The sequence below is a fragment of the Scyliorhinus torazame genome, chromosome 7 (genome assembly GCF_047496885.1).
Source record: "Scyliorhinus torazame isolate Kashiwa2021f chromosome 7, sScyTor2.1, whole genome shotgun sequence".
Classification (NCBI taxonomy): Eukaryota; Metazoa; Chordata; class Chondrichthyes; order Carcharhiniformes; family Scyliorhinidae; genus Scyliorhinus; species Scyliorhinus torazame.
The window spans coordinates 150,585,024-150,602,409 of NC_092713.1; the positions used below are offsets into that span (position 1 = coordinate 150,585,024).

Consider the following 17,386-nt stretch of genomic DNA (forward strand, 5'->3'; position numbering starts at 1 on the left):
TTGGGCAAAACTACTGCAAAATTAATTAGAATGAACTGGACGTGGTGTGTGTCCGGATAGCTGGAAGGTACCTACTTCACCAGGTCGTTTTCTCAATTCTCAAATGGTCAAGGTTCCAGAGGAGGACAAAGAAAACACTTCATCAGCACTCAGAGGCTCTCCTTGAAGCATGACAGCATTGGCATTAATGGCTAACTGGGAGAGAATTGCTACTGAGTGTTCAAAATGGCGACATCTAATCAAGGTGCATCGTGCTTTGAGTCCAAGTGTCTTAATGATCAGACACAGCAGCAGCAGAGAATAAGAAGCAAATACTGCTCTCTGGAGCCCACTGCCTCGTGGGACATTCAGCACCACATGCCCAAAGAGCTGTGGGTCAAGAATCTGCTTGCTCACTCACGTGAAGACCCATGCAAAAACTCACAACCTTCGGATCGAGTGATAGCTGACGATTTCATCCCTTTCATTGTCAGTACATGTTTCAACGTTTGTAATTCGGACGAGGTGGTGAAGGTGCAGGGTGTAGAGCTGAAGGAGAAGGAAGTAGTTCTGTCTAGACAGAGTGATCAGATCACCGCCCTGGATGGGGAGATGGTACGGGTGGCAGCCGATAACAAAATATTAAGGGCCAAGGTGGATGACTTGGAAAATGAGTCTCGTAGACAGAACTTGAGGATGGTTGGGTTGCCGGAGGGTTTGGCAAGTCCAAGCTCGTTAAAGTTCATGCTGCAGTTGTATTGGAAGATGGTGGGGAGGGGGCAGTGGCGGCCCTCCTGAGTTGGATCGTACCCACATGTCATTGAGGCAGAAGTCCCGTGCAGGTGAACCACCACGTGCGATCATCACCACGTGGGACGGGGTAGTCAGAGATAGTAAGCTCTGATCATGTTCCACATTTTGTGAATTTGGTGGTGGGGCCAGGCTTTGCTCAAGGCCCCCCCATGGAGATCGTCATGGAGATCGTCACTGTTGGCGGATAAGGGATTTTATGAGAGGGTTTCCTCTGCCATTGAGGAGTATCTGGAGTTTAACAGAAGTGGGAAGATTTCACCTTCCATGTTGTGGGAGGCTTTGAAGGTGGTTATTAGAGGAGAGATCGTTTGTTACAAGGCACATTCGGAGAGGAGTGAAAGGGTGGATGGCAGAGGTCGGTGGATTCCATCCTGGAGGTGAATCGCCAATACCCGGTAAGTCAGACACCGGAACTACCAGAAAGTAGACAGAAACTGCAGATGGAGTGAGCCAGCTGTGGCATGTGAGGGAGAATTTTTATGAGCAGGGGTAGAAGGCCAGTCGCCTGCTAGCATACCAGCTGAGGCAACAGGCGGCTTCTGAGAAATAGTACGAGTGAAGGACTCGGGTGGCAGGTTGGTCACTGCCTTAGCCAAGGTTACAAGGCTTTTGAGATTTGGAACCATAACTGGCACATGTCAGAGCCCCTGAAGGGAGTTGTCAATGTTGGAGTTCTTTGGTAGTTTGTCCATCCCGATAGTGGAGCAGGAGAGAAGGGGGGAATGGAGTCCCACTGACCTTAGAGGAGGTGGTGAAATGCATGGGTCTGAGGCACCGGGCCGAATGGATTCCCAATCAAATTCTATAAGATGTTTATGGGACAGTTGGCCCCGTTGCTGTTAGAAATGTTTCAGGATTTGATGTCTTGAGGACCATTGTTGGCCATATTGGCGCAGGCGTAAATGTCCTTGATCTTAAAGAAACATAAGTGTGGGTCGTATCACCCACACAGGTCTTGGCTATGTGCCTAGAGCCCTGCCTCCCAGGGGTTAGATCGGTGGAGCAGATGGGGTTTGTTAAGGATAGGCAGATGTCAGCCAATGTTTGAACACTGTTTAATGTTGTTTTATCCCCCTTTCTAGCCCCTGAGCCAGAGATGATTATATAATTAGATGCAGAAAAGGCGTTTGATAGGGTGGAGTGGAGTTATTTGTTTGAGACCCTTGGGAGGTTTGCTTTTGGACCCAGATTTATAGGTTGGATCCAGCTCTTAGATGGGGCCCCCACCGCAAGCATTCATACAAATGCTTTGAGTTGAGGTATTTCCACCTGATGAAAGACACAAGACAGGGTGTCCACTGTCCCCGCTATTGTTTACCTTAGCAATTGAGCCTGTGGCCATAGCATTGCGGTAATCTATGAAGTGGAGGGGGATGGGGGCGGAATGGAGCATAGTGTATAAGTGTATGCAGATGATTTGTTATTGTATGTGACGGACCCTCTCGCCAGTGCAGAGGAGATAATGAAGCTGCTCGGCAGGATTGGCTCCTTCTCTGGGGTATAAATTGAATTTGAGCAAAAGCAAATGCATTCTGCTGAATCTCCCAGGGGGCGGATCTAAACTGGGGAGGTTTCCCTTTCGCCAGGCAGGCCAAGCTTCTGTAGTCTGGGTATAAAGGTGGCCAACAATTGGGCCTTGTTCCATAAACTGAATTTTGGGGATCTGGTCAAGACGGTGAAGACTGACCTGGGGAGGTGGGAAAACCTCCCACTGACCTTGGGGACAGGGTTCAGTCAGTAAAAATGAATATCCTCACAGGGTTTTTATATTTTTTTAAGTACATTCCAATTTTCCTCCCTAAATCATTCTTTGTGAAAGCCAGTAAAATTTTCCCTTCTTTTATTTGGGTGAGCAAGACCCCAGGGATTTGCAGGGTGTTTTTGCAAAGGGAGAGGCAGTCATGGGCTTTGCCCAATCTGTTATTTTATTATTGGGCGGTGAATATTAAGAGGCACTGGTGCGGTAGTGGTACAGCGGGACGGAGTCTGTGGGGGGGCGGATGGAGGGAGGTGCAAGCAAAGGCTTCAGTTTGAGAGCCTTGATTACGGCTCCCCGCCCATTCACCCTGGCTAAAATGGATTTCCAGTCTGGTGGTGATGGCCATCTTGAGGATATGGAGGCAAATTAGGCAACATTTTAAGCTGGGTGCTATTTCATTGTTGGTCCCAATCTGTGAGAATCATCATTTTCTACCGGTGGCCTTGGACTCATTATTTGGGACATGGAGGGAGGAGGGGTCGGAGCAGTTTTGGTATTTGTTCATAGATGGGAGGTTTGCTGATTTTGAGGAGTGGATGGGCAAGTACCAGCTTCCGAGAACTAATCTGTTTCGGTATTATCAGGTTTGCACCTTTGTTCTCAGGGAGATTTCTTCCTTCTCCTTGGTGCCTCCGCCCTCGTTGATGGATAGGGTTTTTTTGGTGGTGGATGTTGGGGGACGAGAAGATTTCAGACATTTATTGTTGGCGTATGTCAGTGAAGCAAGTTCCACTGGAGTAAGTTAAGAGGAAATAGTGTGGGGAGCTGGGCCATGTGTTTGGTGGGTGGTGGTGTGGAGTGAGGATCTCCACAGAGACAACTACACCTCCTTGTGCGCTAGGCTTAGCCTGATTCAGTTTAAAGTGGTCCATAGGGCACATCTAACCAGGGCACGGATGAGTGTGTTCTTCTCAGAAGTAGATGATAGGTATAAGTGGTGTTCTAGGGATCTGGCATATTTATGCACATATCTGGGCCAGGATTCTCCCCTACCCGGCAGGGCGGGGGGTCCCGGCGGGATGGAGTGGCGGGAACCACTCCGGCGTCGGGCCGCCCCAAAGGTGCGGATTTCTCCACATCATTAGGGGCCAAGCCCTCACCTTGAAGGGCTGTGTCTGTGCCGGAGTGGTTTCCACTCCACCGGCTGGCTTGGAAGGCCTTTGGCGCCACGCCAGCCAGGGCCGAAAGGACTTTGCCCGGCGGTGGAAGTCCGCGTATGCGCAGGAGTGTCAGCGGCGGCTGACGTCATCCCCATGCATGCGCGCGGGGTGTCTCTTACGCGTCGGCCATCACGGAGGCTGTGGCCGAGGCGGAGGGAAAAGAGTGCCCCCACGGCACAGGCCCGCCCGCGGATCGGTGGGACCCGATCGTGGGCCAGGCCACCGTGGGGCACCCCCCGGGGCCAGATCGCCCCGTGCCCCCCCCCCCCACAGGACCTCGGAGCCCACCCGTGCCGCCAGTCCCGCTGGGAAGATAGGTGGTTTGATTCACGGCGGCGGGACTGGCATGACAGCAGCGGGACTGGCATGACAGCCCATCGCGGGCCGGAGAATTGCCAGGGGGTGGCCGCCGACAGGCGCGGCGCGACTCCTGCTCCCGCCCAATATCCGGTGCCGGAGAATTCGGCGGCCGGCAGGGGCGGGATTCATAAGAACATAAGAACATAAGAACTAGGAGCAGGAGTAGGCCATCTGGCCCCTCGAGCCTGCTCCGCCATTCAATGAGATCATGGCTGATCTTTTGTGGACTCAGCCCCACTTTCCGGCCCGAACACCATAACCCTTAATCCCTTTATTCTTCAAAAAACTATCTATCTTTATCTTAAAAACATTTAATGAAGGAGCCTCAACTGCCTCGCTGGGCAAGGAATTCCATAGATACACAACCCTTTGGGTGAAGAAGTTCCTCCTAAACTCAGTCCCTGGCTCATGTCAGCCCCCGGCGATTCTCCGACCTGGCGGGGGGTCAGAGAATCCCGCCCCTGGACTTTTTCTAAGTTTATGAGCTTTTGGGTCCCCTTCTTCAGCACCATGTGGGAATCTTCAGTCCCACCCAGTGCTGCGGCGTGGTTAAGTGGTCTGATGGAGTTTTTACATTTCGAAACGATTAGGTATACCCTGAGAGGGTCGATGGAAGGGTCCTATCTGACGTGGCAGCCATTCATTTCTCACTTTTGGGAGCTGGTCACTGTCAGATGTTGGGAGGGGGGAGTGTTTTTTGTTCTTTTGGGGTTTGGTTCAAATATAGGAATTGTTGTTTGAATATGATTGTGATGGTGTTATATTTGAAAAACAATTCTCAATAAAAGTTTTTTTTTAAAGTCTGCATGGTTTGGCAGTGGATTACATCCTTCAATGTCGAATTTCGCACAGGGACACAGAGTGACACTGATTGTAAATGTGTATCAAGCCTGGGTATAGTATTGGCATGGATTGAGCAGCTTGGCCTCTGTCACTGCAAAGCCCCTGGGGATTTTTAAATTATTAGAGAAAAATGACACAACCTGAACCATTTCCAGCCCAAACTGATGCTTCATACAGCCACCTGGCGTGAGGACCAATCACTGCACAAACACATAGAGCTGGACCCAGTGAACCAGATGCTTTGGCCTGTGGTATATTGGAGCTTGGCGGTAGCGCGACATGCTAGATCATAGAAAGAGGCCATTCGGACCATCGCATTTGTGCCGGCTCTTTGAATGTGCCTATTTAATGAACTCCCTTCCCTTCCTTTCTTCCAGTTCTAAACATGCAGGCTCTCAAAAAATGAGTGAAAAGGTGAAATGGAAACAGGGCAGAGAGAAAGAGAGTGTGTGTGTGTGGGGAGGAGGGGGGGGGGGGCGGGGGAGAGAGAGGGAGAATTAGCGAAGGAAATGGTGAAAGAATCACAGGAAGTTGCGGGTTGGGGGAACACGAAGGGAGTTTGGAGACTGATCGACATTCAGGGACATCATGAGCTCTGGTTGCTGGAGACTTGGATGATCATTCTCGTTCAGCAGGGGGCGCGGAGCGTGAATATTCATCGAGATAAAGAAGGCGCTGGGACGAACACGTCTGTCTTTTCAGCACCAAGGGCTTGTGACAGCTCCACATCACAAAGTAACATTTCTCAATTGGAAGAGTTTGTGAAGGGTTTTGCGATGCTGATTCCGAGGGAGGTGGAGGACTTTTCTTTCGCCTCAGTGGACACCAGCTGGGTTCTGTGAGGCAGAGCCATCTCTGGAAGACATCGAGAGGGAAAGAGCTCAGAACCTTGGGAGCTGCCAGCCCTCCTCTCCTCTCTCCTGGTCCAGACAGCTGAAGTTCAGCTTCCAGCCACTTCCTCGAATCAGAAATCTCTCTTCACCTCGCCAGTCACCAGAGGTTTGGCCCGTTTCAAGGCTGGGTCAGCAGGAATGGTTCAGGATTGAATGGTTTCTGGACTGATTCGGGACTGGTCAATTTCCGGACTGATTCGGGACTGGTCAATTTCCGGACTGATTCGGGACTGGTCAGTTTCAGGAGTAGCTCGGGACTGGTCAGTTTCAGGAGTAGCTCGGGACTGGTCAGTTTCAGGACTGATTCGGGACTGGTCAATTTCAGGACTGATTCGGGACAGGTCAGTTTCAGGACTGATTAGGGACTGGTCAATTTCAGGACTGATTCGGGACAGGTCAGTTTCAGGACTGATTAGGGACTGGTCAATTTCAGGACCGATTCGGGACAGGTCAGTTTCAGGACTGATTAGGGACTGGTCAATTTCAGGACTGATTCGGGACTGGTCAGTTTCAGGAGTAGCTCGGGACTGGTCAGTTTCAGGACTGATTCGGGACTGGTCAGTTTCAGGACTGATTCGGGACTGGTCAGTTTCAAGTGGATCCGGATACCAGTCCAGGGCGAGCTGTTGAGGGTATCTGGCCGGTCACACAGACTGGATACCTTGGGGGATGTGGACACGCGTTTTCTGACAGCCAGATTCGAAACCCCATCCGAACCATCCCCACTCTTCCCGGGATCTTGTTCAACTCCGTGTCGTGAAGAAGCAGTCGCCGGACCTCTGCCTTGTATCCTCTCACTGCGAGATATCACCCTTTCATTTTCTCTCTCCGCTCGCACTTGGCGTCAGCAATGATCCCGTGTGTTCACCAGCATTCCGGATCTCCCGGGCTCGGGCCAAGGAGCTGAGGGGACCAGAAAGAAAGAAAGAAAATCAACCAGGGCACGGAACTTGCAGACTGCTTCACGGCAATGGACTAACCCGGGGCGGCCTGGCGGTGGTCATTGGACTATAAGGAACACAACTTAAACCTCTCCACTCATCCGCACTGAAACTGGCATCCACTGTCCCCAAGGACAGGACTGAAGAAAGAAGGGATTTGAAGACAGATCTCTGACCAAGCACGCAAAGGTAAGCTGAGAAATCAACTCTTATTGGATTCCCAATTCCTTAAATTGAAATTGCCCCGGGGGGGGGGGGGGGGGGGGGTATTTATTATTTTGAGGAACTGCATGATTATTCCCATGGGTTAGGGATTAGGGAGTTATTTTGCAATGTGCATGCTGAATGTTGATTTGGTGCAATGTGATTCGCTTTAACAAATGGGATGTGCACCGGTCGCTCTTTAAGCTGCTTGTCTGACAGAACAGCCCCGTGTGCCGGGAGCTGCAGCCTTGCTTGTTTGTTTGTGTGGCTTGGCCAGGAGATTTGTGGGAACACGGTGATGTGAATCGTTTCGGTCCGCGTCTGCTCCATGGGGGGAGCTCCCCCGCAGGGAACGTTCCTGCAGGAGGGAGGGCCTGTTGTAAACATCAAATGCTCCCCAAGTAAATCTGTTAAATTCCTCCTTGATGATCGCCAAAAGCGGCCGGTGGGTGAATACATTTAAAATCTATCATTGGCTTTCTAAACCCATTCATCGCCCCCCTTTTTTTCAATGCCTCTGCCTTTTCAGTGGAGATTGGAAGTGTAGGTGCAATCAGAATCAACTCAGCTTCTCAGCCAGGGAACGTGCATTTGTATAACGCCTTTTCCGTGAAAAAAAGATCACAAGGCGCTTCACAGGAACCCAATAAAGTCAATACTTGCCATTGAACCAAATCATCAAACCAAAAAAGGAATGATCGGTCCACAATGTGGCTATGGAAGGGAGATGTAAAGGAGTGGCTGATAAGAGATAGGCAAAGTGGAAAGATGGATGAGAGGATTGCACAGCTCAGGATCTGGGCAGCTGATGACAAACCATTGGATGTAGAGCAGTTAGAATGGTAGCACAGTGGTTAGCACTGTGGCTTCACAGCGCCAGGGTCCCAGATTTGATTCCCCACTGGGTCACTGTCTGTGCGGAGTCTGCACGTTCTCCCCGTGTCTGCGTGGGTTTCCTCTGGGTGCTCCGGTTTCCTCCCACAGTCCAAAGACGTGCAGGTTAGGTGGATTGGCCATGGTAAATTGCCCTTAGTGACTAAAAAGGTTAGGAGGGGTTATTGGGTTACGAGGATAGGGTGGAAGTGAGAGCTTAACGTGGGTCGGTGCAGACTCGAAGGGCCAAATGGCCTCCTTCTGCACTGTATGTTCTATCTATCGGTCGAGAATGGGGATTGCTAACTGGCCAGAATAAGATGATCGCATAGGTATCCTGGGGGGGTGGGGGGAGGCGGTTGTGGGGCCGGGGGAGATTACAGGGATAGGGAAGGGGACGGGGGTGAGACCATGGAGGGATTTGAAAATAATGGTGAGAATTTTTTAATTCGATGCATTGCTTAACCAGAAGCCAGTGAGTAGGAGTGAGCAGAGGGGAGATAGGTTAAGGGGACTTGGTGCCAGTTGGGACACATGCGGTAGAAATCTGAATGACACCAAGTTTGTGGTGGGGGAACTGCCAGGAATGCATCACAATAGTTAAGTTTAATGGTTGCAGAAGGTTTAGATGAAGGTTTCGGGAGCAGGTGAGCTGACGTAGGGGAGGAATTGATAGGCCGTATTACCGGAAATAGCCAGTCCCAGTGATGGTGTGGATATGTGACCAGACCCTCATCCCAGGATCATATGTGAGCCTGATCCATCCAACCTGAGACAAGGAGAGGAATGGAGTCAGTGGTTATGGGGGTGGGGGGGGGGTGAATTTTACAGGGGCTGCAAAGACAGTGCCTTCGGGCTTCTCAATGTCTAATTGGGTCTACAGTCAGGACAGCTCAACACTGGGCATCAGCCAAGCATTCCGGGTGTGGAACAGCCATGAGCTGCAGGAAGGCCCAAGCATTCAGGCAGAGCAATGTGTCAGGGAGATGTAGGGTTGGAGGTCCTTGGAAGTGATGTAACCGAAGGTCGGAGCGTAAGGGAGGAATGGTCACGGAAGGATGGCAAGTGGGAATACAACAGTCATTGTAGAGTGTAAAAGCTGGAGGGTGAGAGAGGGAAGATCATTAAATAGATGTGGGGGGGGGGGGGATTGTTGGGTCAGACAGATTCACATAGCTAGTTTCATTAAATGACTAATTATTTACTTCATTCATTATTGATAGAACATTAATCTTTAAGAACCCCAAACACCAACACAATGTTCTGTGCATTAACTCGGTACCTAACACATGCATGGATTTTATTGAGAAATTGTGGAAATAGCTTCTCCAAGCCTGCTCATGTCACTGGTGATCGAACAGCCACCCCTTTCTTTCAAACTAAATATAAGACAATTATTTTTATACCATTTTCTTCATGGAGTCCTTCATGTGGAAATGCAGCACAATCTGATCTAACATGATTCCCGAGTTGTTGGCAAAAATAGATGAGCAGTCTCAAGCCTATTCACACCATACAGATATCTCCTAATCATTGATCCTCCCGAGCCCCAGCTTTCTTGAAAATAACCTTTGATGCATGATCTCATAGCACCAAACTGCTTTATATAATTCAGCAATCCCCTGCCTTTCCACCATCCCCAGCTGTGATTAAAAGCTTCCGTTTTTTAAAACTTGTTCGTTTCAATCTTAATTGTTTAAGCTCAATATTTCTCCACCTTTTTACACTGCCTACCTGTACAGAACAATAAGCACATCCTTCTCTGTGATCTGCACCACTGAGGGGGGCAGACAGGTTTATTTTTCCAGGACACAGTTTAAACCAATTCTGTCTGCGTGACTGTTAGAAAGAAGCATAACAGACAAAAATATTAATATTCTTACATTCTGTACCTTGAGACTTGAAAAGAGCTCCTTTTGGTGACTTTGTGTATTTCTATCTTATTTAAATGTGTTTCCAATTGTTATCCCAAAAAAACAAGGAAACATTCCTGTGAGGACAATTAGCATAATGAACCGTGTTAACAGGAGGAATTGGGCAACTGTTCTTCTACACATCACCAAATCATCCAAGGCTTACTGATGTGGGAAATGCTGGAGCATTTCAGTATAGATTTAAAACCCAGAATACGGATGGAATTGGATGGTCAAATGTATTATTGCTTGTAGGCTTTTGCCTGGAGGGTACCAATGACTCAAAGTTCCGTAATGTAATGGGATTCCAATAGGAACCAGTATTTTATTCCCAAATTTAATCATTTTGGTTGACATAAAACAGATTGTTCGCCAAACTATGCACATGATGCATACTTTAATACATTATCCTGTCCAAATTACTTTTGTTTTCCATAGCTGTATGGTGTCACTGTGAGATGCAGTTTCGGGATTCTTTTCCTGGGGTGAAGCCACAAGCTGACCATGAGATCTGCAGCACACCACAGCTGCGTGGCCAAGGCAGTACTTCTTTTCTGCAACAGTCGTGGGCATCAGGCTCCTGCATTTCATTGCACTGGTGTCCCAGGGACCATTTTCCAACAAATCTATAAGCCCACTTTAAATGCTTCCACCAGTCTAACATTGGCAAATAATAAGGGTATTGCCATTATATCAGGCATCAGGTTGAAATAACATTAGTCTGCTTGCAGGCTCTCTGGTATAATCCAGCAACCCAAGTCTTTGCACCTTTCACCAAACCTTATTGCCAACTTCTTTTCATTTGTTTGCCAGATATAAAATGAAAGACAGAATTGTTTTCAATATCATTTATCCCTATTTTTGGATCTAATGTTTGCAAGAGGCCTCCAAACACTAATCGCCTTTGAGAACAATTGTTCTTAATAGTCATCGGTGTTCTGACATAACATCCACTGCCTCTTTATTTATTCCTGTAAACAACTCTTTTTATTGCAAGTGTTTGATTTTTATCATCTTTCTGCATCATCATTATGTAAATTCACCTGATTCCCCACCCCCTCCCCCGCCCAAATTGCATTTAGTAAATGCATGTACCCTTTCCTCTTTGCAGCCATGATTTAATTTTACACGTGTGCATTTAAATAGATTGGAAGGGGAAGATAATAAAAGTAATGATTAACAGGGTAGGGACATTACTGAATTGTAAAAAAACACAGACCATTGTTTGATGTTTTCCTTGGACATTTTGTTCATTCATCCTTGCCCAATGTATAGTCTTCCCTATTTCCTTTGAAACAAATCTGCAGTTCAAAACATGACCACAATTGATAAATAACAATGAATCTTAATGTTGTCACCAGAAATTGAAGTGTTAGGTGCACCATACTACCAGATCACTGTCAATTGTCTCCAGCAAGATAAATGGTCCAGTTTTCTGGTGCCTTCTTCCTGACTGGTTGCAACTGTAGAAATGGGTCAATTCATAGAGTCTTCAATATTCCTTTATTAGGGAGAAAATCTTTCTTTCATTTCCAGTGTCAAAAGAACAAGCTTTCACCTTTTCAGACACAAGACCACACCAACTCTCCACCACTGCAGCCACCGTACATTACTGCCAGCCTTTCAGCCTAAGCCCCACTCAGTACAAATTAGAATTTAAACAGAAATTAATTGACCTGTGCCCCTGAAGGAGTTGTGGCAATGGTTTGCAATGGGGCAGCAGAAAGATGTTGCGAAGACAAGTCCTTCCTGGCCTGCCATGAATTCAAAAGTCAAAAGACTTTTCTTTAGTTCTTTAAATACAGTTGCTCAGTTTGTCAGTGAAAACGCGGGTATTTTATGATCTCAGTTTCACTGAGTGCTTTCAACATTGTTTAAATCATTCCATTTTTTCCACTAAGTCTGACCCCTGCAGGTGCTACAGGATGTGGAATTTATGTAACAAAATGCCCACTACTTGCGTAAACTGGCCTACAAATCATGTAATTGTTATTACTTGATCGCTCCACCTCAAAAGAATTGGTTCAACAAGAACCTTTCAACAGGCAGCGTGTCGCTTCAAGCTGATACTTAAATAAAATAATACAACATGTCGGTACATTCAGCAATTCAATGTGGCAAATTGAAGCAAGGAGTTAATTACTTGTTCACTGTGACAATAATCCCTCGGGGTATGGGGAGGAGCCAGCCAGCACAACAGTAGTTTCAGATATGCTGTTAAAGCAATGGAAAATGCTTTGAAAAGTTCAAACTGCAACTGTAATCCCTCAATATAGCCTTTTACCCTTGAAAACACTTGAGTACATATTAACAATACATTGAACATACAGTGCAGAAGGAGGCCATTCGGCCCATCGAGTCTGCACCGACCCACTTAAGCCCTCACTTCCACCCTATCCCCGTAACCCAATAACCCCTCCCAACCTTTTTGGTCACTAAGGGCAATTTAGCATGGCCAATCCACCTAACCGGCACGTCTTTGGACTGTGGGAGGAAACCGGAGCACCCGGAGGAAATCCATGTAGACACGGGGAGAACGTGCAGACGCCTCACAGACAGTGGCCCTGTATCTATGTAAATATATGACCCAACGGGGAATCAAACCTGGGACCCTTGCGCTGTGAAGTCACAGTGCTACCCACTTGTGCTACCGTGCTGCCCATGAATACAATGTAAATCATTGTCAAAATAAATTCAAACCACATAGTTTTAATTTTAAATATATAATATTAAATACTTTTTTAATGAAATTTTAAAGGGTTTTCTTAAATCTGCCAGTTTTGCCGGCAGACACTTCAATTGAAATGAACGTACTTCTAACAGCCAAGTTAATAATAACTCCAGCCAGGTACCTTAATCACACTCAATCATTCAAGCCAAATTTGTCCTCATCCAATTTAAAATATTGATTCTCTGTTATGGGTTTATTAACTCACGTCTGAGAATGTCAAGTCACATTATTTACATAACCAGATATCCAAAGTGACCATCGATGGAAAATCTGCATTCACAATGTGATAATTTGGTCAATGACTTCAAGGGACTATATTACACAAAATACTATGTTTATATACATGTGCAGAGCAATATTTGGCTCAAGCTAAGGTACAATTAAAGCTACAATTACATTGCTTGGCAAAGTCTATCGGCCACCCACTAGTGGAAAGGATGTATAAGAACCAATTTGAAAGAAAATTACAGAGAGGTGCAAACATTAAGGAGTAGTTACGACGGGGACTTCAATTTTCCAAATATACACTGGGCGAGTAGTAGCATAAAGGGCAGAGAGGGACGAATGTTCCGAGAGTATGTGCGGGAGAACTTCAGTACACTTCCAGCCCAATGCAAATGTAGACACTGCTAGACCTAAATATGTTCATAGTGTTACTAGAGTGTGCGAGGAACAATCACCAAAGTTTGGAGGGTGAAGGAGCAATAGTAACGGCGGGATGGAGGGTTAGAGTCACTGAGGGATGGAGTGTGAGAGTAACTGAGGGATGGAGGGTGAGAGTCACTGAGGGATGGAGGGTGAGAGTCACTTAGGGATGGAGGGTGAGAGTCACTGAGGGATGGAGGGTGAGAGTCACTGAGGGATGGAGGGTGAGAGACACTGAGGGATGGAGGGTGAGTCACTGAGGGATGGAGGGTGAGTCACTGAGGGATGGAGGTTGACAGTCACTGAGGGATGGAGGGTGAGAGTCACTGAAGGATGGAGGGTGAGAGTCACTGAGGGATGGAGGGTGAGAGTCACAGAGGGATGGAGGGTGAGAGTCACTGAAGGATGGAGGGTGAGAGTCACTGAGGGATGGAGGGTGAGAGACACTGAGGGATGGAGGGTGAGTCACTGAGGGATGGAGGTTGACAGTCACTGAGGGATGGAGGGTGAGAGTCACTGAGGGATGGAGGGTGAGAGTCACTGAGGGATGGAGGGTGAGAGTCACTGAGGGATGGAGGGTGAGTCACTGAGGGATGGAGGGTGAGTGTCACTGAGGGATGGAGGGTGAGTCACTGAGGGATGGAGGTTGACAGTCACTGAGGGATGGAGGGTGAGAGTCACTGAGGAATGGAGGGTGAGGGTCACTGAGGGATGGAGGGTGAGAGTCACTGAAGGATGGAGGGTGAGAGTCACTGAGGGATGGAGGGTGAGAGTCACTGAGGGATGGAGGGTGAGAGTCACTGAGGGATGGAGGGTGACAGTCACTGAGGGTTGGAGGGTGAGAGTCACTGAGGGATGGAGGGTGAGAGTCACTGAGGGATGGAGGGTGAAGGAGCAATAGTCACAGAGGGATGGAGGGTGAGAATCACTGAGGGGTGGAGGGTGAGAGTCACTGAGGGATGGAGGCTGAGGGTTACTGAGGGATGGAGGGTGACATAGAACATAGAACATAGAAAATACAGCACAGAACAGGCCCTTCGGCCCACGATGTTGTGCCGAACCTTTGTCCTAGATTAATCATAGATTATCATTGAATCTACAGTGCAGAAGGAGGCCATTCGGCCCCCTGAGTCTGCACCAGCTCTTGGAAAGAGCACCCTACCCAAACTCAACACCTCCACCCAACACCAAGGGCAATTTGGACATTAAGGGCAATTTATCATTGGCCAATTCACCTAGCCCGCACATCTTTGGACTTTGGGAGGAAACCGGAGCACCCGGAGGAAACCCACGCAGACACGGGGAGGACGTGCAGACTCCGCACAGACAATGACCCAAGCCGGAATCGAACCTGGGACCATGGATCTGTGAAGCAATTGTGCTATCCACAATGCTACCGTGCTGCCCTTAAGAACAAATAAATCTACACTATATCATTTTCCCGTAATCCATGTACCTATCCAATAGCTGCTTGAAGGTCACTAATGTTTCCGACTCAACTACTTCCACAGGCAGTGCATTCCATGCCCCCACTACTCTCTGGGTAAAGAACCTACCTCTGATATCCCTCCTATATCTTCCACCTTTCACCTTAAATTTATGTCCCCTTGTAATGGTGTGTTCCACCTGGGGAAAAAGTCTCTGACTGTCTACTCTATCTATTCCCCTGATCATCTTATAAACCTCTATCAAGTCGCCCCTCATCCTTCTCCGCTCTAATGAGAAAAGGCCTAGCACCCTCAACCTTTCCTCGTAAGACCTACTCTCCATTCCAGGCAACATCCTGGTAAATCTTCTTTGCACCTTTTCCAGAGCTTCCACATCCTTCCTAAAATGAGGCGACCAGAACTGTACACAGTACTCCAAATGTGGCCTTACCAAAGTTTTGTACAGCTGCATCATCACCTCACGGCTCTTAAATTCAATCCCTCTGTTAATGAACGCGAGCACACCATAGGCCTTCTTCACAGCTCTATCCACTTGAGTGGCAACTTTCAAAGATGTATGAACATAGACCCCAAGGTCTCTCTGCTCCTCCACAATGCCAAGAACTCTACCGTTAACCCTGTATTCCACATTCATATTTGTCCTTCCAAAATGGACAACCTCACACTTTTCAGGGTTAAACTCCATCTGCCACTTCTCAGCCCAGCTCTGCATCCTATCTATGTCTCTTTGCAGCCGACAACAGCCCTCCTTACTATCCACAACTCCACCAATCTTCGTATCGTCTGCAAATTTACTGACCCACCCTTCAACTCCCTCATCCAAGTCATTAATGAAAATCACAAACAGCAGAGGACCCAGAACTGATCCCTGCGGTACACCGCTGGTAACTGGGATCTAGGCTGAATATTTGCCATCCACCACCACTCTCTGACTTCAATCGGTTAGCCAGTTCGTTATCCAACTGGCCAAATTTCCCACTATCCCATGCCTCCTTACTTTGTGCAGAAGCCTACCATGGGGAACTTTATCAAATGCCTTACTAAAATCCATGTACACTACATCCACTGCTTTACCTTCATCCACATGCTTGGTCACCTCCTCAAAGAATTCAATAAGATTTGTAAGGCAAGACCTACCCCTCACAAATCCGTGCTGACTATCCCTAATCAAGCAGTGTCTTTCCAGATGCTCAGAAATCCTATCCTCCAGTACCCTTTCCATTACTTTGCCTACCACCGAAGTAAGACTAACTGGCCGTGTAATTCCCTAGTTCCTTTTTTGAACAGGGGCACGACATTCGCCACTCTCCAATCCCCTGGTACCACCCCTGTTGACAGTGAGGACGAAAAGATAATTGCCAACGGCTCTGCAATTACATCTCTTGCTTCCCATAGAATCCTTGGATATATCCCGTCAGGCCCGGGGGACTTGTCTATCCTCAAGTTTTTCAAAGTGCCCAACACACCTTCCTTCCTAACAAGTATTTCCTCAAGCTTACCAATCTGTTTCACACTGTCCTCTCCAACAATATCACCCCTCTCATTTGTAAATACAGAAGAAAAGTACTCATTCAAGACCTCGCCTATCTCTTCAGACTCAATACACAATCTCCCGCTACTGTCCTTGATCGGACCTACCCTCGCTCTAGTCATTCTCATATTTCTCACATATGTGTAAAAGGCCTTGGGGTTTTCCTTGATCCTACCCGCCAAAGATTGTTCATGCCCTCTCTTAGCTCTCCTAATCCCTTTCTTCAGTTCCCTCCTGGCTATCTAGTATCCCTCCAATGCCCTGTCTGAACCTTGTTTCCTCAGCCTTACATAAGTCACCTTTTTCCTCTTAACAAGACATTCAACCTCTCTTGTCAACCATGGTTCCCTCACTCGACCATCTCTTCCCTGCCTGACAGGGACATACATATCAAGCACACGTAGCACCTGTTCCTTGAACAAGTTCCACATTTCACTTGTGTCCTTCCCTGCCAGCCTATGTTCCCAACTTATGCACTTCAATTCTTGTCTGACAACATCGTATTTACCCTTCCCCCAATTGTAAACCTTGCCCTGTTGCACGTACCTATCCCTCTCCATTACTAAAGTGAAAGTAACAGAATTGTGGTCACTATCTCCAAAATGCTCCCCCACTAACAAATCTATTACTTGCCCTGGTTCATTACCCAGTACTAAATCCAATATTGCCCCTCCTCTGGTTGGACAATCTACATACTGTGTTAGAAAAGCTTCCTGGACACACTGCACAAACACCACCCCATCCAAACTATTTGATCTAAAGAGTTTCCACTCAATATTTGGGAAGTTAAAGTCGCCCATGACTACTACCCTATGACTTCTGCACCTTTCCAAAATCTGTTTCCCAATCTGTTCCTCCACATCTCTGCTACTATTGGGGGGCCTATAGAAAACTCCTAACAAGGTGACTGCTCCTTTCCTATTTCTGACTTCAACCCATACTACCTCAATAGGGTGATACTCCTCGAACTGCCTTTCTGCAGCTGTTATACTATCTCTAATTAATAATGCCACCCCCCCACCTCTTTTACCACCCTCCCTAATCTTATTGAAACATCTATAACCAGGGACCTCCAACAACCATTTCTGCCCCTCTTCTATCCAAGTTTCCGTGATGGCCACCACATCGTAGTCCCAAGTACCGATCCATGCCTTAAGTTCACCCACCTTATTCCTGATGCTTCTTGCGTTGAAGTATACACACTTCAACCCATCTCCGTGCCTGCAAATACTCTCCTTTGTCAGTGTTCCCTTCCCCACTGCCCCATTACATGCTTTGGCGTCCTGAATATCG

General features: G+C 47.6%; 1 protein-coding gene across 1 annotated transcript in view; it reads left to right on the top strand.

Annotated features, from left to right (window-relative positions):
- Nucleotides 1–5,552: 5,552 nt before the first annotated feature.
- fam163aa (family with sequence similarity 163 member Aa) overlaps nt 5,553–17,386 on the top strand; it is a 650,732-nt gene continuing 638,898 nt past the window's right edge. Inside the window, exon 1 of the mRNA XM_072511626.1 lies at nt 5,553–6,937. The gene's annotated coding sequence lies outside the window, so the exon portion shown is untranslated. The remainder of the gene's footprint in view (nt 6,938–17,386) is intronic.